Here is a 25,468-nt window from a genome sequence, read left to right on the forward strand (position 1 = left end):
CATGATGGGGCCAGGCATGAGAATGAAGTCCCAGATCCACCAGGATGAACTCAGGTATACAGCCACTCTCCAACTGACTCACAGTTGCTTCATTGATCATTAATTCCTATTCATTTCTTCTCTCCTTCATCTTTAACCATCCAGCTTCCAGGAAGCAGATGCTGGATGAGGCTCTGCTGAATTTGATCCTGAAGGACTGCCAGCCCCTCAGCACTGTTGAGAGGGAAGGGTTCAGGGAACTGGTTCAGGTCCTTGAGCCTCATTTGTTTGCCAACCAGGAAGGTTTGTGTGGAAATGATCTAAAGCAGTAGTTGATATCTCCAGTTTATTTCATCTGTAATTTCAATGTATTGATTTACTCTGGGTGTCATTTTCAGACCATCAAACAAACGGTGGCCAAAAAGTACCAGGAGGAACGGGAAGGAGTGAAAAAGGAAGTCCAGCTGCCATGTGGACATCTGTGGACATGGAGGCTCCCTTGGCTCTGACCTGTCACTGCATTCGTGAGAATGAATGTGTTGGGAGTGCAAGACTTTCCACAAAGTCACCCTGCTGACAGTTTGGCCCCAGTCCAAAGAGGCCTGATGGAGGACTGGGCCATCACCAACAAAGTGAAGTGTCTTGTGAGCGACGCAGCACCAAACATGACAGCATCCACTAGACAGCTCCAAATTCACCACTCAGTCTGCACTGCACATCGTCTGAATCTAGGAGTCAGAAAATCCTGTGATCAGATCCCCACTTCCATCATCAGACACAAAGCCAGGAACACTGTCACATCCTTCAGATCAGCACTACAGCCAAGGAGAAGCTGGCTCAGGTGCAGCAACAGATGGGAGGGCCAACCCTGAAACTCATCAGTGAGGTGCCAACACGCTGGAACAGCACACACAGCTGTCAGGGCTGCATGATGAGAGGGAACCAGTGTGGGAACCTCTGGCCTCTCTAAGACAGATTTGACTCCACTGACAGCTGAGGAGTTCACTTCTAGTAAACAGAGGTCATTCTAGTAGCCTGGTCCCTCTGTGGTTGAGCTATAATTTTAGGAAATATGGTCATTATTCAATGGTGACATCTCTCTGCTGAATAATGTAGAACTGAACGGATCCACTGGACCTTCTTTTTACAAACAGCAGCATGCAGCAGCTGTCCTGAGTGGAAAACTGCACATTTCTGTTGGTGAGAGTTAATCAAGCGATGGACTTTGTCTCTCAACAGAAGCTGTGTGGAAAAACCCTGCAGCTACGAGCGCTTCAGATTCTGAGAGTGATTCTTCCGCCATTGGCTGGTTTAACCTGGCGTCTGACCGTGGAGGTGGCCGAGAGGAGCGTGACATGGCTGAAGAGGTAAATCAACTAAAGCAGAGTTAGTCTTTGGCAGCAGGCCAGGCCGACAAATGCTAATGTCTCTGACTGACTGACTGATGAAGTTGGACCATTGGTCAGCCACAATGATGCATGACCACAAATAGTGGCCTGGGTCTTTATGAAGCTGACATCACTGGAGCATCATTTTGATGTCATGACGAACTCTCCCTACATCACTGTAGCATCACTGAGTTTATTAGCAACTATCACTACATTACTGTTAGCATCATCTTGAGTTCATTAGCAATTCTTCCGACATCACTGTCGCAATATTTTGAGGTTTGTAGCAACTTTTACGACATTACTGTCGCATTATTTTGAGGTTCGTAGCAACTCTTCGTACATGACTTTCAGCATCACTTTGAGGTTATTCGAAACTTTCACTACATTACTGTTAGCATCATCTTGAGTTCATTAGCAATTCTTCCGACATCACTGTCGCAATATTTTGAGGTTTGTAGCAACTTTTACGACATTACTGTCGCATTATTTTGAGGTTCGTAGCAACTCTTACTACATGACTGTCAGCATCACTTTGAGGTTGTTCGAAACACTTACTACATTACTGGAAGCATCACTTAGTTGATTAGCAACTATCACTGCATTACTGTTAGCATCATTTTGAGTTAAATAGCATTTCTTATGACATCACTGTCAGCATCATTTTGAGTTCATTAGCAATTCTTCCGACATCACTTTCGCATTATTTTGAGGTTCGTAGCAACTCTTACTACATCACTGTAAGCATCACTGAGTTTATTAGCAACTATCACTACATTACTGTTAGCATCATTTTGAGATCATTACCAATTCTTCTGACATCACTGTCGCATTATTTTGAGGTTCGTAGCAACTCTTACTACATGACTGTTGCATTATTTGAAGGTTTGTAGCAACTCTTACTGCATGACTGTCAGCTTCACTTTGAGGTTGTTCGAAACACTTACTACATTACTGTAAGCATCGCGGAGTTTATTCGCAACTATCACTACATTACTGTTAGCATCATTTTGAGTTCATTAGCAATTCTTCCGACATCACTTTCGCATTATTTTGAGGTTCGTAGCAACTCTTACTACATCACTGTAAGCATCACTGAGTTTATTAGCAACTATCACTACATTACTGTTAGCATCATTTTGAGATCATTACCAATTCTTCTGACATCACTGTCGCATTATTTTGAGGTTCGTAGCAACTCTTACGACATGACTGTTGCATTATTTGAAGGTTTGTAGCAACTCTTACTGCATGACTGTCAGCTTCACTTTGAGGTTGTTCGAAACACTTACTACATTACTGTAAGCATCGCGGAGTTTATTAGCAACTATCACTCCATTACTGTTAGCATCATTTTGAGTTCATTAGCAATTCTTACGACATCACTGTAGCATTATTTTGAGGTTAGTAGCAACTCTTACTACATCACTGTCAGCATCACTTTGAGGTTATTCGAAACGTTCACTACATCACTGTTGGCATTTTGAGATAATTTCCAATTCTTCTGACATCACTGTCGCATTATTTGGAGGTTCATAGCAACTCTTTCTACATGACTGTCAGCATCACTTTGATGTTACTCGAAACACTTACTGCATTACTGTCAGCATCACTTTGAGTTTATTTGCAACTATCACTACAAAACTGTTAGCATCATTTTGAGTTCATTAGCAATTCTTACTCCATTACTGTCACCATCATTTTGAGATCATTAGCATTTCTTACTACATCACTGTCTTATTATTTTGATGTTCATAGCATCTCATACTACCTTACTGTTGTAATATTTTAAGGTGCATGGCAACTCTTTCTACATGACTGTCAGCATCACTTTGAGTTCATTAACAATTCTTCCTACCTCACTGTAGCATTATTTTGAGGTTATTAGCAGCTCTTACTACATCACTGTCAGCATCATTTTTAGGTTACTTGCACCTCGAACCACATGACTGTCAGCATCACTATGAGGTCATTCGAAACTTTCACTCCATTACTGTTAGCATCATTTTGAGGTCATTAGCAATTATTACGACATCACTGTCACATCATTTTGAGATCATTAGATATTCTTCCTTCATCACTGTAGCATTATTTTGAGATTAGTTGCAACTCTTACTACATTACTGTTGCATTGTTTTGAGTTTAGCATCATTTTTAAGTTACTCGCAACTCTAACCACATGACTGTCAGCATCCCTTTGAGGTTATTCGAAACTTTCACTACATCACTGTTGGCATTTTGAGATAATTTCCAATTCTTCTGACATCACTGTCGCATTATTTGGAGGTTCATAGCAACTCTTACTACATTACTGTTGCATTATTTTGAGGTTCGTAGCAACTCTTTCTACATGACTGTAAGCATCACTTTGAGGTTATTCGAAACACTTGCTACATTACTGTCAGCATCACTTTGAGTTTATTAGCAACTATCACGAAAATACTGTTAGCATCATTTTGAGTTCATTAGCAATTCTTACTCCATTACTGTCACCATCATTTTGAGATCATTAGCATTTCTTACTACATCACTGTCGCATTATTTTGAGGTTCGTAGCAACTCTCACTACATGACTGTCAGCATCACTTTGAGGTTGTTCGAAACACTTACTACATTACTGTAAACATCACTGAGTTTATTAGCAACTATCACTACATTACTGTTAGCATCATTTTGAGTTTATTCGCAATTCTAACGACATCACTGTCGCATTATTTTGAGGTTCGTAGCAACTTTTATTACAAGACTGTCAGCATCACTTTGAGGTTATTCGAAACTTTCACTACATTACAGTTAGCATCCTTTTGAGATGATTAGCAATTCACATGACATCACTGTCGCATCATTTTGAGATCATTACCAATTCTTCTCACATCACTGTCGCATTATTTTGATATTCGTAGCAACTCTTACTACATTACTGTCAGCATCACTGAGTTTATTAGCAACTATCACTACGTTACTGTTAGCATCATTTTGAGATCATTAGCAATTCTTACGACATCACTGTAGTGTTTTTTTGAGGTTAGTAGCAACTCTTACTACGTGACTTTCACTATCACTCTGAGGTTGTTCGAATCACTTACTACATTACTGTAAGCATCACTGAGTTTATTAGCAACTATCACAACGTTACTGTTAGCAACATTTTGAGTTTCATAGCAATTCTTACGACATCGCTGTCAGCATCATTTTTAGGTTACTCGCAACTCTAACCACATGACTTTCAGCATCACTTTGAGGTTATTCGAAGTTTTCACTTCATTACTGTAAGCATCATTTTGAGTACCTTAGCAATTCTTCTGACATCACTGTCGCATTATTTTGAGGTTCGTAGCAACTCTTTCTACATCACTATAGCATTATTTTGAGGTTTGTAGCAATTCTTTCTACATTACTGTCAGCATCACTGAGTTTATTAGTAACCATCACTACATTACTGTTAGCATCATTTTGGATTCATGAGCAATTCTTACTACATTACTGTCAGCATCACTTTGAGGTTATTCCAAACTTTCACTACATTACTGTTAGCATCATTTTGAGTTTATTAGCAATTCTTACTACATGACTGTCAGCATCATTTTGAGATGATTAGCAATTCTTCCGACATCACTGTCGCATTATTTTAAGGTTCGTAGCAACTCTAACCACATGACTGTCAGCATCACTTTGAGGTTGTTTGAAACACTTACTACATTACTGTAAGCATCACTGAGTTTATTATCAACTATCACTACGTCATTTTTAGCATCATTTTGAGTTTAATAGCAATTCTTACTACATCACTGTCAGCATCATTTTTAGGTTACTCGCAACTCTAACCACGACTGTCAGCATCACTTTGAGGTTATTGGAAACTTTCACTCCATTACTGTTAGCATCATTTTGAGTTCGTTAGCAATTCTAACTACATCACTGTCGCATCATTTTGAGATCATTAGCAATTCTTCCGACATCACTGTCGCATTTTTTTGAGGTTCGTAGCAACTCTTACTACATCACTGTAGCATTATTTTCAGGTTATTAGTAACTTCCTACATTACTGTAAGCATCACTGAGTTTATTAGAAGCTATCACTAAGTTACTGTTCGCATCTTTTTGAGTTTAATAGCAATTCTTACTACATCACTGTCAGCATCATTTTTAGGTTACTTGCAACTCTAACCACATGACTGTCCGCATCACTTTGAGGTTATTGGAAACTTTCACTCCATTACTGTTAGCATCATTTTGAGCTCATTAGCAATTCTTACGACATCACTGTCGCATCATTTTGAGATCATTACCAATTCTTCTGACATCACTGTCGCATTATTTTGAGGTTCGTAGTAACTCTGACTACATTACTTTTGCATTATTTTAAGGTTCGTAGCAACTCTTACTACATGACTGTCAGCATCACTTTGAGGTTATTCGAAACTTTCACTCCATTACTGTTAGCATCATTTTGAGTTAATTTGCAATTCTTACTACATCACTGTCGCATCATTTTGAGTTTATTAGCAATTCTTACTACATCACTGTCGCATTATTTTGAGGTTATTAGCAATAATTTCGACATCACTGTCGCATTATTTTGGGATCATTAGCAATTCTTCCAACATCACTGTGGCATTATTTTGAGGTTCTTAGCAACTCTTACTACATTACTGTCAGCATCACTTTGAGTTTATTCGCAACTATCACTACATTACTGTTAGCATCATTTTGAGTTCATGAGCAATTCTTTCTACATCACTGTCGCATTATTTGGAGGTTCGTAGCAACTCTTACTACATGACTTACAGCATCACTTTGAAGTTGTTCGAAACACTTACTATATTACTGTAAGCATCACTGTGTTTATTAGCAACTATCACTCCATTACTGTCAGCATCATTTTTGAATTCATTAACAATTCTTCCTACATCACTGTCGCATCATTTTGAAATCATTAGCAATTCTCACGACATCACTGTAGCATTATTTTTAGGTTCTTAGCAATTCTTACTAGATTACTGTCAGCATCAATTTTAGGTTACTCGCAACTCTAACCATATGACTGTCAGCATCACTTTGAGGTTATTTGAAACTTTCACTCCATTACTGTTAGCATCATTTTGAGATCATTACCAATTCCTTCTCCATCACTGTCGCATCATTTTGAGGTTAATAGCAACTCTTACTACATGACTGTCAGCATCACTTTGAGGTTATTTGAAACTTTCACTCCATTACTGTTAGCATCATTTTGAGATCATTACCAATTCTTCTGACATCATTGTCGCATTATTTTGAGGTTCTTAGCAACTCATACTACATTACTGTTGCAATATTTTAAGGTTCATGACAACTCTTTCTACATGACTGTAAGCACCACTTTGAGGTTGTTCGAAACACTTGCTCCATTACTGTCAGCATCACTTTGAGTTTATTAGCAACTATCACTACATTACTGTTGGCATCATTTTTGAGTTAATTAACAATTCATCCTTCCTCACTGTAGCATTATTTTTAGGTTATTAGCAGCTCTTACTACATCACTGTCAGCATCATTTTTAGGTTACTCGCATCTCGAACCACATGACTGTCAGCATCACTTTGAGGTTATTCGAAACTTTCACTCCATTACTGTTAGCATCATTTTGAGTTCATTAGCATTTCTTACTACATCACTGTCGCATCATTTTGAGATCATTAGCCATTCTTCTGACATCACTGTCGCATCTTTTTTAGGTTTGTATCAACTCTTACTAAATTACTTTTGCATTAGTTTGAGGTTAGTAGTAACTCTTACTACATGACTGTCAGCATCACTTTGAGGTTGTTGGAAACACTTACTACATTACTGTAAGCTTCACTGAGTTTATTAGTAACCATCACTACATTACTGTTAGAATCATCTTGAGTTCATTACCAATTCTTCCGACATCACTGTCGCAATATTTTGAGGTTCGTTGCATCTTTTACTACATTACTGCCGCATTATTTTGTGGTTCGTAGTAACTCTTACTACATTACTTTTGCATTATTTTAAGGTTCGTAGCAACTCTTACTACATGACTGTCAGCATCACTTTGAGGTTATTCGAAACTTTACTCCATTACTGTTAGCATCATTTTGAGTTCATTAGCAATTCTTACTACATCACTGTCGCATCATTTTGAGATCATTAGCAATTCTTACGACATCACTTTCGCATTATTTTGAGGTCCGTAGCAACTTTTACTACATTACTGTTGCATTATTTTAAGTTTTGTAGCAACTCTTACTACATGACTGTCAGCATCACTTTGAGGTTATTCAAAACTTTCACTCCATTACTGTTAGCATCATTTTGAGTTAATTTGCAATTCTTTCTACATCACTGTCGCATCATTTTGAGTTTATTAGCAATTCTTACTACATCACTGTCGCATCATTTTGAAATCATTAGCAATTCTCACGACATCACTGACGCATTATTTTGAGGTTATTAGCAATAATTACGACATCACTGTCGCATTATTTTGGGATCATTAGCAATTCTTCCAACATCACTCTGGCATTATTTTGAGGTTCTTAGCAACTCTTACTACATTACTGTCAGCATCACTTTGAGTTTATTCGCTACTATCACTACATTACTTTTAACATCATTTTGAGTTCATTAGCAATTCTTACTACATCACTGTCGCATCATTTTGAGATCATTTGCCATTCGTCCGACATCACTGTCGCATTTTTTTGAGGTTCGTATCAACTCTTACTAAATTACTTTTGCATTAGTTTGAGATTAGTAGTAACTCTTACTACATTACTGTAAGCATCACTGAGTTCATTAGTAACCATCACTACATTACTGTTAGCATCATTTTGAGTTCATGAGCAATTCTTACTACATCACTCGCATTATTTTGAGCTTCGTAGCAACTCTTGCTACATTACCGTCAGCATCATTTTTAGGTGACTCGCAACTTTAATCACATGACTTTCAGCCTCACTTTGAGGTTGTTCGAAACACTTAGTACATTACTGAAAGTATCACTGATTTTATTAGCAGCTATCACTACATTACTCTTAGCATCATTTTGAGTTCATTAGCAATTCTTACGACATCACTGTCGCATCATTTTGAGATCATTAGCAATTCTTCCGACATAACTGTCGCATTATTTTGAAGTTCGTAGCAACTCTTACATTACTGTTGCATTAGTTTGAGGTTAGTAGCAACTCTTACTACATGACTGTCAGCATCACTTTTAGGTTGTTCGAAAAACTTACTACATTACTGTTAGCATCACTGAGTTTATTAGCAACTGGCACTACATTACCGTTAGCATCATTTTGAGTTTATTAGTAATTCTTCAACATCACTGTCGCATCATTTTGAGGTTAGTTTCAACTCTTACTACATTACTGTCAGCATCATTTTGAGTTCATTAGCAATTCTTACTACATCAGTGTTAGCATCATTTTGAGATCATTAGCAATTCTTCCTACATCACTGTCGCATTATTTTGAGGTTCGTATCAACTCTTACTACATTACTGTAAGCATCAATGAGTTTATTCACAACTATCACTACATTAATGTCAGCATCATTTTGAGTTCATTAGCAGTTCTTACAAAATCACTGTCGCCTTATTTTGAGGTTCGTAGCAACTCTTACTACATGACTGTCAGCATCACTTTGAGGTTATCCTAAACTATCACTGCATTACTGTTAAAACATTTTGAGTACATAAACAATTCTTACTACATCACTGTCGCATCATTTTGAGATCATTAGCAATTCTTCCGAAATCACTTTCGCATTATTTTGAGGTTCGTAGCAACTTTTACTACATTACTGTCACATTATTTTGAGGTTCATAGCAACTCTTACTACATGATTGTCAGCATCACTTTGAGGTTATTCGAAACTTTCACTCCATTAATCTTATCATCATTTTGAGTTCATTAGCAATTCCTACTAAATCACTGTTAGAATCATTTTGAGATCATTAGCAATTCTTCTGACATCACTGTTGCATTATTTTGAGGTTCGCAGCAACTCTTACTACATTATTGTTGCATTATTTTAAGGTTCGTAGCAACTCTTACTATATTACTGTAAGCATCACTGAGTTGATTAGCAACTATCACTACATTACTGTTAGCATCATTTTGAGTTCATTAGCAATTCTTCCGACATCACTGTAGCAATATTTTGAGGTTCGTAGCAACTTTTACTACATTACTTTCGCATTATTTTGAGGTTTGTAGCAACTCTTACTACATGACTGTCAGCATCACTTTGAGGTTATTCGAAACTTTCACTCCATTACTGTTGGCATCATTTTGAGTTCATTAGCAATTCTTACTACATCACTGTCGCATCATTTTGAGATCATTAGAAATTCTTCCGACATCACTGTGTCAAGATCCCTGTCTCGTGTGTCCTGTTTTATTTTGTAGTCATGTCCTGTCTTCCTCACCTCCCTCCTGTGATTACCTCATGTGTCTCACCTGGGTGATTGCACCACCTGTGTCTCTTTTCCCCGCTTGTATTTAACCTGTGTGTCTCCTTAGTTCCTGGTCAGGTCATTGTCATCAGTTGTCGTTTTTTGGCTGTCATCATTTGTCTGCATTTGTCGTTATCACAGTTTTTTCTCGTCTCGTCTTGTCAAGCCTCCTGTCTCACGTCAAGCCTTCGGCCTCTCGCCACGCCTCAAGCCTTCGGCCTCTCGCCCCGCCTCAAGCCTTCAGTTCCGAATAAACCTCTTTTGCACCATTCCTACGGTCTGCACTTTGGTCTCATCATCCATCATATCCCGCATCTGACACACTGACGCATTATTTTGAGGTTGTTAGCAACTCTTACTACATGACTGTCAGCATCACTTTGAGGTTATTCGAAACTTTCACTGTGTAACAAAGTTGTTTCTGTGGCAGTTCCCAAAGAGGTAGAAAATGATCCAACACTGTATTTAGTTCATCAATGTACTTCTTGAATGTTAGTGATTGATCCGGGATCTCCTGCTCATGCATCCCAGGCAGAATCAATGACTTAGCTGCAAGTCACCTTTTTTGAACTCTTGAACATCTGGAAGTAGTTAAAGGGGTTTTACAAGGGGGTCCCACAAATCTCCTGAGCACCAGGACTAGTTGGTACCGTTCCGACACCAGGAAGGAACTCATAAATAGTGGAGATAACACAGATACACATTCCAAGAACAATTGTCTTTTAGATCTACGTAAGCTTATATCATGTATATGCTTGACTTGTAAGTATGCGTGAGTACAAAGTGTTATTAAAAGATAATATATAAGACAACAGAAAAACACTTAATATCAGTTAATGAAGAGAGCTCTGGACCCAGGTGCTTCCATCTCGGAGGAATGAACAGCTCCCTTCCCTCCAGATACCTGCTGCCATACAAGAGACACAGCGAGGGGAACGTCAACCCCCCCCCCAGAAGAACAGGGTCCTGAAGGGCTTGAGATCCTTTAATAAGCCAAGAAAGGGATTCCAGTCATGTAAGTGATTTCCTTTAGAGTCCCAGATATTCTGAGGTCACAGAACTGTAAAATGCTAACATTCTAATCATGATCTTACTAATTAATTAGCAAAGGAAAGGAATCCGGCCATGTCAGGGATCTCCTTTCATTCTGTAGAACCTCGCTTAGTTTCTTTATTGTTTGAGCACTCTCCTGTTCTATGTTTCTCTTATGTATCTTTTTCTATTATTTAATGTGAGTTCTTCAGAAATGAGCTAATGGAAATATATGACTGTGCAGCTGAAGATGACCTGTTGGTTTCTATGTTTCTCTGCAAACGTCAGGCAGAATGTGGAAGAGCGTCACAGCTGAGACGGTTAAAACCTTAGAGAATGTTTGCTCATGTTGTAAAAGTGCTATTCATGCAGAATAGGATGCTTATTCATGGACGTTACAATATATTTGGGTCAAACCACAGGAGCTGAGGTGTGTACCCTCATGCTCCAGGTTTCAAAGTTGTAAACTTACTTTGTGGTTGGCAGATTGATGTTTGTATGTGTTAATTTTAATAATCTGAACCATTTGACCTCAACCTGGGCGCCTATATTGAGATTTTGAGAATCCTTGGATGTGACATGACTCTACCTCCAATCTGTATGTCCCCTCCCCACGGTGATCAATAGCTGACTGTTCCTCAGAAACACCAGAGAACTTCTGATGCTCTATGAGTGCTGTAACTTCTCTCTCATGCATGAATAAAGTGTGTAAGGTTTGAGAAAGAGACCACGCCTCCTTTCTGTTCACTGCTCCGCCGGACGACCCCCCCACACTGGGCCACTGGACCACAATTAATGGTGACGAGGATGGGATCCTAAACACCTGAGGTTACAGACTCGATGCAACGACTCCACTGATCATGTAGACTGGTAGGAGAACACCTTTTACCAGTTACAGCAGCAGACTCCCAATAGCAAACCTACTCAGTCCTCCACCTCTGCTTGAGCAGCTGCTGCCAATGATGATCTCCAAAGTCCTGTTCCGTCACTTGGTGAACTGTCTAAGCTTCCTAAAAGAGAGCAGAACTTGTCTGCCTCACTCTCTCCCACTGCTCAATGGAGCCCTGCATTTAGAAGAAGAACTAGAACCTGGAAACCTAGGATACCAGGACAAAAATGTGTGTTAAATGATGAAGGAGAAGAAGTGATTAATGAAGAGGATTGTATCCTAGAAGAGGTAGAGGGGTTGAAGGCCAAGACCAACAGGAAGAGGAAACTGGCACCCCAGACCTCAGACTCAACAGGGCCCCAGACCAGGACCGCCTCTGAACCTGTGGCATCCCCCTCAACAATAGGACAGCACTTCAGTGTCTTCCAGTGTGTGAAACACTAAAAATGAAAAACAGAAAGTTGTAACTGAATGCTCTCAAATAACTCTAACTGCTGAACCTAAAGTTGAATTATCAGGAGATGGAAAATCTGCTGAACTCTTAGTGGACACAGGTGCATCAGTTTCCACCATTAATAAGTCAGATGCTAACCGTGTAGGATTAGTTCCTACTTCTGAAAATATAAAAACAGTAGCAATTGCTGGAGCAACTATGCAAAGTCCATTGGAGCACCAGCCAAAGTTCAATTTGGACCCATTTCATGAGAGCATCCATTTGTAATCACTGATAACTCACCAAGTAATCTATTGGGTCGGGATTTGTTCACCAAGTGGCGTGCAACTATTCATTGTTCTCCTGAAGGCGTTCATACCACAGTCCCTGACCATGACTCTAAGTGCTTCTTCAACATGCTACAGGCTGTAAATACAGGATGCTATTATTCTCTCATGTACTCCTTTTCAATCAGATGCTGACGGTGTCCTGGATTCAGACGGATGATTTCTTAGCAGGAAAAGAAGACCTGCCAGATCATTCCAGGTTAACAGGTTTACAAGACCTCCATGTAACTCTACATGTTGATATGACAGGAACGGATGTTGCCTACTTCAAACTGTTAGACCCAAATACGGGATCACAATTCTCTGTGTTCTCAGATACTTTGGCAAGAACCCCAAAAGGTGTTTTCTATCAACCAAACGTTGGAGGTTTGGCTTTGTCACTGTTTCAGGTTGATAAAACCTCGCCCCATATTTCCGTGGCTGCTGTAGAAGGAATAGAAGCACAACGACTCGGCCCTATAGCACATTACATGACTCACAATTCCCCAGAGGAAGGGTTTCTTTTTGATGACATCATGTGTGTACATGTGTGTATGTGTATATATGTTTTGACTCTACACATGGACACAAACTGTCCTGTTGCATGTGGCTGTATTGTTATTGGAAGACAAGTCGTGGCCAGATAGTTCATCAGTGGGGGTGGGGTGAGAAGATGAGGTTGCAGTATGTTAATTGGAAAATCGTGTGTGTCTGTGTGTGTGGTTGTGTGGTTGTGTGTTATGGTTCACAAAATAAAGGAAAGACGATTAAGTCCCATTTATGTTTATTATGATTGTAATTAATTTACCAAGAAAAGGGTTTCAGTCGGCTCACAAAAATATCTGCAGCCTGAGAAATAGAATAACAGAAGTGTCCCAACTCTTGTCCTTGGATATCCATCGATTGGCAAGATCACAAACTCACCTTGATGATACATTCAATGAGGATGCACTGGGAATCCAGGGGTACAATATTTTTACAAGAGACAGGAACAGCTATGGAGGAGGTGGAGCAGTTTATGTACAAAATCACATTCCAGCAAAAGAAAGATTGGATTTGATGGCTGCAATACTGAAGTGATCTGGGTGCAAATCAGTCTACCTCATGTTCAACCATTGCTTGTAGGGTGTGTCCAGACCACCAAGTGCAAGGTTTCATGTTAGATAGAGGACGCCATCTTGATCGAGACATTTATTTGCCTGGAGACACAAACATAGATTGGAACTGGTCCACTTCAAGAGAAGCTGCGATGCAAGAACATGTAATTGAACACAGATGGTGGAAAGATCAACAAGAGTGTTCTAGGAAAGATGGGGCGAAAGTGAAACATGCACAGACCACATACTCCCAAACTGGAGCTATTTCTGTTCCAAAGCATTATCTAGACCAGTGGGGTGTTCTGATCAGAACCGAGTGGTAACTGCAAGGAAAGGACATGCTCCTCTAAGAAAATATACAGTCAGGAATATGAAATCACCCTGGGTGGACACAGAACTAAGAGAAGCAGTGAGATGGAGAAATGAAGCAAAACAGGCAGCGATAATATCTGGTTTTGAATCGGATTGGCAAATCTATACAGAAATTAAGAAATTATGTTACTTCTCTTTCTTCTTTTTATTACTATTCACCACAACTGGGTTCCATTTGCAATCGTTAGAAATAATAAAAACACAAGAACACACCCGAGGTTCCTTTTTAGCTGGAATTTTCCTTTCAGAGCTTTAAGAGTGAGGAGAAGGATTTTAAACTGTGTTCTGGATTGGTGATGTGGTCTCTCCTCCTAGTTCCTGTCCATGCACGTGCAGCTGCTTTCTGGAGCAGTTGCAGTCTTGAAGGGGAGGTTCACTTTTTTGGACCTTTGGCCTTCCCAGCTCACCAGGGTGCTACCAGCAACTGGAGACAGTTTTGGACCCATTGGGTCTGGTCCTGCTGACGCTATCTGCAATGCTAGTGCTAGCGCGAGTGGATAGGCCTGCCATTTAAATACCATCTTACTCACTCCACAGCACATTCCAGGCGACTGAAATAAAACTCCAGAATATCAATTTAAAGTGTTTGTTGATAGAATCATTCTGGGGAGGAAACTTTTAGTACATCGCGGTTCTTTTTGAGGGACAAACCTCAGATTTCAGGTGTAATTTTACCTCTCCTCTAGTCGGTAGAAGTGGGCTCACGTTACAGCTTCAGAGGACTGATATGCTACTGACTGAATGTATTCCTCAGCCATTGATGAGTCGGCCGATATTTATCTATAATATATATTTATATATCCAGTGACTTCTACCAGTGCTGTGCTCTAAAACCAGGCTGAAACCCTCAAATCAACTCTTGTTATGGAGGAAGTCACTCAGCTGATTAACAGCTGCTTTCTCCAGGATTTTAGAGAGGAGGGGAGGTCAGCTATCAGTCCATAGTTGGCTAGAACCTCAGGGTATCCACAGCTTCCCTGACCAGGACTTGAACCCTAGGCTGTGGCAGTGAGAGCACCAGTCCTAGCCACTGGACTATCAGGGACCACACTGACCAGAGTTTGTCCTTGCAGGAGTCAGTGACTTAATAGTGTCTTACAAAGGGTTGAACCTGAATGAGACAGTCACCCTTCAACATGGGGCCATGGCAGAGTGAACCAAGAACACTACAATGGGGGTGAGAGTGGAGCCATGATGGATTCACAGTTCATCACCTCCACCATCATGTGGACCACCTGATCACCTCTCCCTCAACCTCTAAATAACTCATTCCCTGACCGGGAATCGAACCCAGGCCGCGGCGGTGAGAGCGCCGAATCCTAGCCACTAGACCATCAGGGACCACACTGAGCTCTCCAACAAAAGAGACTATACACAATGACTCAAGAACACAGGACTCTGTGGTCTCAGCTTGAGATGCAGAGGGTCCACCAAGACCACCAGACACCTCAGCCCCCCCAGGATCCTGCCCCCCTCTGCTCCAACTCAGCCCTCCATTCATAACTGACTTTGTCTCAGTCTCTTCACAATGCCAGTCACTGAAACACTGACAATGTGATGGGGCTTCCTGTCTTTACTGCATTTTCTTCAAGGCTCACAACTGCTACTTCCTACAGTCGTCTCTACTATGTACTTGTACTACCAGTTGTTATGAGCATCTGTGGATTTCTAAATATTCCAGTCCTCAGTTTGCAACTGTATAGTGATGATGGGTCAGTTTAGAGCTGTCAATCAATGTTAATAATTGATCTTAGCATCTGGAGATTATTTTAGGAACACAAATACTTTTACTTCATTCTGAGGATGAGCAGACGTTCAATATAATTCTCATTTCCTGGTCAAAGACTCCTGCTAGTCAGAGAGGATCTGGGCTGGATTGGAAAGCTTCAGAGAGGGAAACCTTCACTCTGGACTGGACTGAGAACGGAGCAGCCTCAGCTTCCTGGAGCCTGACTTGCCTCTGTGGTCTAAGGTTGTGTGGGCTGACATCACAGTGAAACTACTGAGATCACAGAGCCTTTGAGATCACAGGCTGACTTCCTTTTTATCCCTAAAATGAAGAATAAAAATGTTGTGTCTGTGTTTGTGTTGCTGCATCAGTAAAACAGTGACTCTGACAGAGGGGGTGTAGCTCAGTGGTAGATCGCTCAATGCTTGAACTCAATGCTGAATCCCTCGTCGTCATCACTGAGCTGCAGAATTGGTCCATGCAGGAGGCTGAGCAGGTCTTCCTCTCTGGTCCAGTGTCTCAGCACAGGTCAGAGTAGAGAATTAAAACATGAGCACAAATCTTTATCAGCTATTTACTGATATCAGTGACTACCTTCAAGTAAGAGTGTTAGTGAATGGACCCTTTTTAAAGTTTATGTTATAATGTTTGAAAAATGATGCTCACAAAATCACAATAAAAGTGTTTGTGGTAAAATGATTCCAGTGGATTTTATTACCATTTTAAAAGTTCAAGCGTATTTTGATGACATTGTTTGATGTCATGACTCACAGTTACTTTAGCAGGACCATCGGGACATGAAATCTTCCTCATCATCCCATATCGACCCTCAACCCCTCACACAGAACCAGGAGCCCTCAACTGAAGGAACCTTTAAAACTGAGAAGTTGGACAGGAAGCAGTATTTTGGTGGAACGAACCTTTAAAACTATAAATTAGAAAGTATTTTGGTGGAACGAACCTTTAAAACTATAAATTAGAAAGTATTTTGGTGGAACAAACCTTTAAAACTATAAATTAGAAAGTATTTTGGTGGAACGAACCTTTAAAACTATAAATTAGAAAGTATTTTGGTGGAACGAACCTTTAAAACTATAAATTAGAAAGTATTTTGTGGAATTGGAAGAAACCATTTATACTATAGTTAGAAACGAAAGGACAGGAAGTAGTATTTTGGTGGAATAAACCTTTTATACTATAGTTAGAAAGGAGTATTTTGCTGTCATCTAATTCGATAGGTGGCGCTGTCACCAAAAAGCTAAAGTCCGCGGGAAAGCCGCGATTGGCTTTCCCATCCATCAATCGAACTGATCAATCAGCTTATCTACAGCTGCTCCGCATCAGCTGATCAAATCCCTCACTTCTGATTGACCCCTCTCAACTTAAATGTCACCCGGCCTCAACGACCGCTCTGCTAGCTTCTGGCTATGCTGCTCTGCCTGCTGCTATCTGCTGCCATTTCCTGTACAATTGCTCCTGCTCACAACTTGCTACCCTCCACCTCCCCAGCTCCACCTTGTCGTGTATACATGGCATAGTTCATTCCATGTCATGTTGCTGCTCTGTTCACGGGGGTATGTTTGCTCTTCCAGTCTTAAACTGGGAGAACCTTCCCTCATGCTGCTGGTCCCCTGTTTCATGGTGCTCATGAAAAATTCTCAGGGGACTCCTCTGAACAGAGCCGTACCACCAGTTTGTGCTAGAATAAACAATCAAGCACATTATCATCCCATTGTTTCTTGACGTGAATGGACCTGACAGAACTTGTGTTCCTCAATAAAAATGCAGAAATTAATCACTTTTTAGTCTTTTATTTTATATGATTCAACACTTAAGTTCACAAAATTCCATAGAGAAGTTGAAAATTTCAGTTCTGAATTGTTTTATAGACAAATTTGCTCCATTTTACACAGCGACTCATTTCAGCATTTACACAAACAAATTGAACAAATGAAATTCTGCAATGATGAGATGATATTTGAAGGAAAGGATGAGCGATTAAATGTTATTTCACAGGCTGATGTTGGGTTAGCAGTATGGAAGCTTTTCCATCTTTTTTCAGTTTGTTTACCTGCAATGATTGAGAGCTCCTGCAGGGGTCGCTATTGAGTGGCCAACACAGTGTCAAAACAGTGCCGACACAGTTAGTGTAGTGTGTCAGTTCACTCCTTAAGGGATCATCATCCAATCACTACCTTGCAGTCCTCATCCATGCTGAGGAGGACAGACCTGAATCCTGTCTCCCTTTAACATCACATGGAGTTTGGTACTCTTTCAAGATGAACCTCACTTCTGACTTCCTTTGCTCAACGGTTCAAGGAGTTGGGAGTCCTCATCTATTTAATTCTAACATGGATAGAAAAGAGAACGTCTGCTGGCCCAAGGGATTCGTTTCAGCTCAGCTTCAACAACCTTTGACAACCTGAGTTCTTGGGAATCAAACATCTGTTTCATTTTAACGTCGTTGTAAAGTCTATAAAAAAGTTCATGTCAAGAAGTTCTCTTTGAATGCAGCAGAAACCTTCATCAGGAGGGTTACCAGGGTCAGGGGTCAGCAGGAATACAAACAAGAGACAATCAGGAACAACCTTCATCAGGAGGGTTACCAGGGTCAGAGGTCAGCAGGAATACAAACAAGAGACAATCAGGAACAACCTTCATCAGGTGGGTTACCAGGGTCAGGGGTCAGCAGGAATACAAACAAGAGACAATCAGGAACAACCTTCATCAGGAGGGTTACCAGGGTCAGGGGTCAGCAGGAATACAAACATGAGACAATCAGGAACAACCTTCATCAGGAGGGTTACCAGGGTCAGGGGTCAGCAGGAATACAAACAAGAGACAATCAGGAACAACCTTCATCAGGAGGGTTACCAGGGTCAGGGGTCAGCAGGAATACAAACAAGAGACAATCAGGAACAACCTTCATCAGGAGGGTTACCAGGGTCAGGGGTCAGCAGGAATACAAACATGAGACAATCAGGAACAACCTTCAGCAGGAGGGTTACCAGGGTCAGGGGTCAGCAGGAATACAAACATGAGACAATCAGGAACAACCTTCATCTGGAAAAGCTGAGAAAGCCTGAATCTTGAAGCTGTCTGGGGAACTGAGCCTCAGGGAATCAACCTCCGCTGGTTGGGCTCAGAAGCTGTACAGAGAAACTCAACACTCCTTTTCTGGGCAGGGAGAGACCAGCAAGGATGCACTCAAGTAGCTCGTCCTTCAGGAGACAAACTCCACATGTGAAGCACCTTCAAGTCCATCAGGCTGGTGTCTAGAGCCTGGAGGAAAGACATCAAAAAGACGTGGTGGGTATGAGCCTCAGCAGGAAGCAAACGCTCAGCATAGTGGGACAGTTTAAAGACACAGGAGGTCTGATGGAGGCCTCAGGCACCACCTTGCAGGAAGTCCCTCTGCACCCACATTTCAGGGAAATTGTCTTTACAAACTGCAGTGAACTTTAGATGTGCTGCTTTATAGTATTTCACTGTAACAGTTATGAATGAAACAAACTAAAAATAATCAGTATTTTGTGAAACTGTCCATCATGTCTGAAATATTTTGATGTCACTTTGGGGCCCAACATCTCCCTGAGGGCCTCCTCCAGTTGGTCTAACGTCTGATCAAACACCAGAGAACAAAGCAAATATGACTGAATCAGTTCTGAGGAAGTTCTGGGGAGAACCTTTATTGTTGTTCTGAAGCTCTGCTTCTATGTTCCTACCTGAGAGTCTCCAGCCTCCAGTGAGGATCCTTCAGTCCAGCAGACAGCAGCTCCACTCCTGGGCCTCCTGGATGATTGAACCTCAGGTGCAGCTCTCTCAGGTGGGAGGGGTTGGAGCTCAGAGACGAGGCCAGAGAAGTAAAACCTTCCTCTCTGATCCCACAACCTAAAAGGCTGCAGTTAAGAGAACAGAGTTAATTCACTGTTCTACCAAATCCTGGAACCTGAACCTCTCAGATGTTGATGGTCTTCACTCCAAGTTAGTGAGGTTTTTATAGTTGCTTTTGCAGTGCCAGGCTAAAGGCTGTGGTCCAACTGCACCGTCACAGTGACAGTTTCCTCGGGAACAAAGCTACCAGGCCTCAGTAATCTACTACCAGCAGGATATTCCAGAGGAACTGTTGACAAACAGCTGGATTCTGTCCATCTGCTCTCACTGCTTCCCACACCAGCAGCTGCTTTGTCAAGTTCCTCTGGTCTTCACCAACAAATGGAACACTTCCTCCTCCAGTCTTTGTTCTGACTTCTCTCTGGTGACCTGCTTTGATCAGTGAGGTTTCTGCTGTTTCACTGTCATGACAGCGTACAGGTTGTTGAGTCCCGTCACTCACGACAGGAGTTCACCTTCTCACTACCCTCTGATAAAACGCTTCTTTCTCCATTACTAGAGAATCTATCACACATTCATAGTTAAGGATGAACCACAGGAACAAGCTCCTCCTCCACTGTGTTACCATGGTGACGAGTCCCCACCCACATCAAAGAGAGACGTGTTCAACCAGAAGTGCTTGGAGCCGCTGCACGAAGCAGGCAGACACCTCTGGGTGGCTGGAGCCTTTTTATGGAGGCGGCAGCAAATGCTGCTGTTCCCTGGAAACAACTGGAAATCCAGGCTGGAGGTCAGGAAAACAACACATTGGACTCAGGCACTCGTGCTGAAGTTGACCATCACTTCTTGAGTGACGTCCCACTGCTACATGGTGACCACTGAGGGAGGTTTGGAAGGTGACTATTCATAAAGAACAGATTCACAGCAGTAGTTGACAGGCATTCCTGCTGTTGCCATAGCAACCAACCTGCCTCCGTGATGTGGCTCATCACTGTATAAGTGTCAGGTGACCTGAGGTTGGAGAAAGGGCTGGTAGCTCTGCTTCCACTGTAGGAGATCACGACGACGCTGACCGACACTTCTGAGCGTTTGAAATTCCTCCAAATGTCAGACGGCCGGTTGCTCACTGATCAGGCTACGATCGACCCTCCAGAATAAAACTGACCTTCATGTGGCTTGAACATCGGCTCAAATCTCTTCATTAAGAACATGTTTTGTTGTCACATGACCTTTGAACCCCAAAATCTAACCAATTCATCATGAACGTTTGAGTCAAAGTAAAGAAATTGTGGGTGGAGTGGAGGCCTGCTAAGATGAGAGCTGGACTCTGACCTGAGAGTTTCCAGGTGACAGTGTGGATCCTCCAGTCCAGCACACAGCAGCTCCACTCCTGAATCCTGCAGCAGGTTCAGGCTCAGGTCCAGTTGTCTCAGACTGGAGGACTGAGAGCTGAGAACTGAAGACAGAACTGAACAACTTCTCTCTGAGAGCTTACAGCCCCTCAGCCTGAAGAAGAAATGGAAACATGAGCAAACATGGCGTCAACACCAACTCATCAATGATGAAATCTGTTCTCATCTCTGGTTCAGGATCAGCTTTGATATGTGGACGTTTGGAGTTGAAGCCTCATTTGCATATTTAAACAGGTTGATAGGGAACCTTCAAGAACTTTGATAGAACATTCAAATGTCATGGTGGGAAAATGAAGTCATCATTGATCCTGAAGATGTCACTAAGAGGCCTTCAGTGCTGGATGATGATGTCACAGTCAAGTTGACCTTGGGGATATTAATTGTCATGATTTCATGCTCACAGACGTTTGAGAGTCTCTTGTTTCTTCAGAGTGAATCATTGACTTCTCTCTCCTCTTGCTGTCAGTCTTAATAGCAGGCGTGCCAGCACTCCATGTTTCCTGAGATCTGATCACTGGAACCACATTCAGAGGTGGTCTGGTCCACATGGGGCCACATTCTCTCAGTGGTTTGTCCACCAATGAGTCCTGGGCCCCAGTGAAGGATCAGCTGATGTCCTCTGTTGAAGCAGAAAGACCATCGCTGAGCGAACGGCGGCGTATTATGACACCGTCTGATCACGTGACAGCTCACTGAGAGAGATTCTTCTGACGGCTCTGAGGACAACATGACCTCATGGGGTTGTGTCTCAATCACAGGTCACGTTTCAGGACGTTTGGCTGCCGTGTCCACTCATTCTCTGCTCTCTGTGTCTCTCTCCCACTATCAGATCCAGGTGTGGAACCACTCATCCAGAGATCGATGAACCACTTTCTAACCCTACCATTCACATGCATCCATCTGTGCTCAGCAAACTGGCGTTCTGATGGACACGCAGAGGAGAGAGAGACATTTTCCTGCCATGGTTTTGGAGAGTGCATGTCAACACTTTGGCTTTTAGAAAGACGGAGGAGGTTTCAATCAGTCAGTGGCTGTTTGGAGAATGTAAATGTGGAATAAAACACAACGGCAACACCACTGATCTGTTCAACCACCTCCTGAGGCGCCACACCTGGGCCGGCCAGGACCGCCCTCATGAACCTGAACAGAGCTTTGGTGCACTTTATTGTTGTGCTGTGATGCTGCAACATGCAAAGCACTGATAATTCAAACAAAAGGTAGACATTTGCCATGAACTGTTGTGTTCTTGTTTCTGTCCATTATTTTAAACCTGATTCCCTCCAGCAAACAGCAGAGATCTGGGACTCCTCCCTGAACTCTCTAGTAGCCTGGTATTCATGGCACAGTTGGACAGTTCAGTTGAAGTCTGGCAAAAAGTGACTGAATCACTTTAGAGACCCCGAATTGAATCGACTCCAATCGTTCTAAATGAATCAAAGCTGCAGTCATGAATCGTGATTCAAATCAAATCTTTGTTAAGGTGAATCATTCCAACCACATAAGATCCATCCAGGTGACGCTCAGTGGGGGAGGCAGGTTTCTGCTACTGACCTGAGAGTTTCCAGGTGACAGTGGGGATCCTCCAGTCCAGCACCCAGCAGCTCCACTCCTGAATCCTGCAGCAGGTTCAGGCTCAGGTCCAGTTGTCTCAGACTGGAGGACTGAGAGCTGAGAACTGAAGACAGAACTGAACAACTTCTCTCTGAGAGCTTACACTTCACCAGCCTGAAGAAGAAATGGAAACATGAGCAAAAATGGCGTCAACACCAACTCATCAATGATGAAATCTGTTCTCATCTCTGGTTCAGGATCAGCTTTGATATGTGGACGTTTGGAGTTGATGCCTCATTTGCATATTTAAACAGGTTGATAGGGAACCTTCAAGAACTTTGATAGAACATTGAAATGTCATGGTGGGAAAATGAAGTCATCATTGATCCTGAAGATGTCACTAAGAGGCCTTCAGTGATGGATGATGATGTCACAGTCAAGTTGACCTTTGACCTTTAGGATCCGTGTCATCAGTCAGAACTGGGCAGTCCCAGTCCTGAGCAGAACCAGAAGCAGAGCCACATTTCATGGTTCTAAGTGTCTCCACTGGTTGTCTTCCAGTGTGCACATTGATGGTCCTGTTGTGGGCTTGTTGTTCAAGCACTTCCTGGTCTCCACCAGCATGTCTACTGGTCTTCAGTGGATGAACCAGTGCAGCCCCTCAGCTCCTCCTAGGAGTTTAGTCACTGCTCTAAAGTGCCCACTAAAACCTCTGGTGAGGCCCCTTGAGCTGAATATATATATATGAAACTCTGAATATATATACGAAACTCTGAATATATTGAAATAAACTCTGAATATATATATGAAAATCTGAATATATTGAATGAAACTCTGAATATGTATACAAAACTCTGAATATATATATGAAACTCTGAATATATTGAAATAAACTCTGAATATATATATGAAAATCTTAATATATTGAATGAAACCCTGAATATATGGAATGAAACTTTGAATATATTGAATGAAACTTTGAATATATTGAATGAAACTTTGAATATATATAATGAATCCTGAATATATGGAGTGAAACTCTGAATATATATATGAAACTCGACTGACGTCAGACTTCATGGCAGTGCCTGCGGGCGGCCATGTTTTTCCTTCATAGAAAAGCAGAACTATTAACGGAACACTCTGCTGTGTGTCGAGGTCCGTATTTAGATCTGTATGGTTAGCTTGATATAGTTTTCAGGTGGTTCAATGAAGGTAAAACAGTGATCGTATTTAGATCTGTATGGTTAGCTTGATATAGTTTTCAGGTGGTTCAATGAAGGTAAAACAGTGATCGTATTTAGATCTGTATGGTTAGCTCGATATAGTTTTCAGGTGGTTCAATGAAGGTAAAACAGTGATCGTATTTAGATCTGTATGGTTAGCTCGATATAGTTTTCAGGTGGTTCAATGAAGGTAAAACAGTGATCGTATTTAGATCTGTATGGTTAGCTCGATATAGTTTTCAGGTGGTTCAATGAAGGTAAAACAGTGATCGTATTTAGATCTGTATGGTTAGCTCGATATAGTTTTCAGGTGGTTCAATGAAGGTTAAACAGTGATCGTATTTAGATCTGTATGGTTCGCTTGATATAGTTTTCAGGTGGTTCAATGAAGGTAAAACAGTGATCGTATTTAGATCTGTATGGTTCGCTCGATATAGTTTTCAGGTGGTTCAATGAAGGTAAAACAGTGATCGTATTTAGATCTGTATGGTTCGCTCGATATAGTTTTCAGGTGGTTCAATGAAGGTTAAACAGTGATCGTATTTAGATCTGTATGGTTCGCTCGATATAGTTTTCAGGTGGTTCAATGAAGGTAAAACAGTGATCGTATTTAGATCTGTATGGTTAGCTCGATATAGTTTTCAGGTGGTTCAATGAAGGTAAAACAGTGATCTATTTAGATCTGTATGGTTCGCTCGATATAGTTTTCAGGTGGTTCAATGAAGGTAAAACAGTGATCGTATTTAGATCTGTATGGTTAGCTCGATATAGTTTTCAGGTGGTTCAATGAAGGTAAAACAGTGATTGTATTTAGATCTGTATGGTTCGCTTGATATAGTTTTCAGGTGGTTCAATGAAGGTAAAACAGTGATTGTATTTAGATCTGTATGGTTCGCTTGATATAGTTTTCAGGTGGTTCAATGAAGGTAAAACAGTGATCATATTTAGATCTGTATGGTTCGCTTGATATAGTTTTCAGGTGGTTCAATGAAGGTAAAACAGTGATCGTATTTAGATCTGTATGGTTAGCTCGATATAGTTTTCAGGTGGTTCAATGAAGGTAAAACAGTGATTGTATTTAGATCTGTATGGTTCGCTTGATATAGTTTTCAGGTGGTTCAATGAAGGTTAAACAGTGATCGTATTTAGATCTGTATGGTTAGCTTGATATAGTTTTCAGGTGGTTCAATGAAGGTAAAACAGTGATCATATTTAGATCTGTATGGTTAGCTCGATATAGTTTTCAGGTGGTTCAATGAAGGTAAAACAGTGATCGTATTTAGATCTGTATGGTTAGCTCGATATAGTTTTCAGGTGGTTCAATGAAGGTTAAACAGTGATCGTATTTAGATCTGTATGGTTCGCTTGATATAGTTTTCAGGTGGTTCAATGAAGGTTAAACAGTGATCGTATTTAGATCTGTATGGTTAGCTTGATATAGTTTTCAGGTGGTTCAATGAAGGTAAAACAGTGATCATATTTAGATCTGTATGGTTAGCTCGATATAGTTTTCAGGTGGTTCAATGAAGGTAAAACAGTGATCGTATTTAGATCTGTATGGTTCGCTTGATATAGTTTTCAGGTGGTTCAATGAAGGTTAAACAGTGATCGTATTTAGATCTGTATGGTTAGCTTGATATAGTTTTCAGGTGGTTCAATGAAGGTAAAACAGTGATCATATTTAGATCTGTATGGTTAGCTCGATATAGTTTTCAGGTGGTTCAATGAAGGT

The 25,468-nt window shown here is 41.2% G+C and overlaps 1 long non-coding RNA gene and 1 other non-coding gene across 3 annotated transcripts; both read right to left on the reverse strand.

The window, feature by feature from the left end:
* Nucleotides 1-15,253: 15,253 nt before the first annotated feature.
* Nucleotides 15,254-15,325, reverse strand: trnae-cuc (transfer RNA glutamic acid (anticodon CUC)). Its single transcript has one exon. It is a non-coding gene; the product is annotated as a tRNA-Glu (tRNA).
* A 2,190-nt stretch (nucleotides 15,326-17,515) lies between these two features.
* LOC147270258 (uncharacterized) lies at nucleotides 17,516-23,669 on the reverse strand. Of its 2 annotated transcripts, none has more exons than XR_015118726.1 (4): nucleotides 21,361-23,669; nucleotides 20,880-21,053; nucleotides 19,439-19,612; nucleotides 17,516-18,995 (listed from the first exon to the last, which is right to left on the reverse strand). It is a non-coding gene; the product is annotated as an uncharacterized LOC147270258 (long non-coding RNA). The 2 variants fall into 2 exon arrangements; XR_015118754.1 differs by having other exon boundaries at nucleotides 22,511-23,668.
* Nucleotides 23,670-25,468: the final 1,799 nt, after the last annotated feature.

Source organism: Aulostomus chinensis, chromosome 1 (assembly GCF_037954235.1).
Source record: "Aulostomus chinensis isolate RoL2024-O1b breed Wild chromosome 1, RoL_Achi_v1.0, whole genome shotgun sequence".
Classification (NCBI taxonomy): domain Eukaryota; kingdom Metazoa; phylum Chordata; class Actinopteri; order Syngnathiformes; family Aulostomidae; genus Aulostomus; species Aulostomus chinensis.